The sequence below is a fragment of the Mesitornis unicolor genome, unplaced genomic scaffold (assembly GCF_000695765.1).
Source record: "Mesitornis unicolor isolate BGI_N332 unplaced genomic scaffold, ASM69576v1 scaffold37091, whole genome shotgun sequence".
In the NCBI taxonomy this organism is placed as follows: Eukaryota; Metazoa; Chordata; class Aves; order Mesitornithiformes; family Mesitornithidae; genus Mesitornis; species Mesitornis unicolor.
The window spans coordinates 6,310-6,521 of NW_010165075.1; positions in this window are offsets into that span (position 1 = coordinate 6,310).

The window sequence follows — 212 nt, forward strand, 5'->3', positions numbered from 1 at the left end:
CGGGGAGAGCGGCACCCTCCCGCGGAAACAGCCGCAGAGCGGAACGAGGGCCCCGCCCGCGCGTTCCCAGCACGGAAACCAAACCCAAGCCAAACCGGGGCAGTAACAGAAACCGGAGAGAGATCAAACACCCGACCACAACCGGCTCTCGTTTTCACTCGGTGCAGGACACCGGGCGGCCCGGACACCCGCAGCGGCGGAGGCGGCGCCTC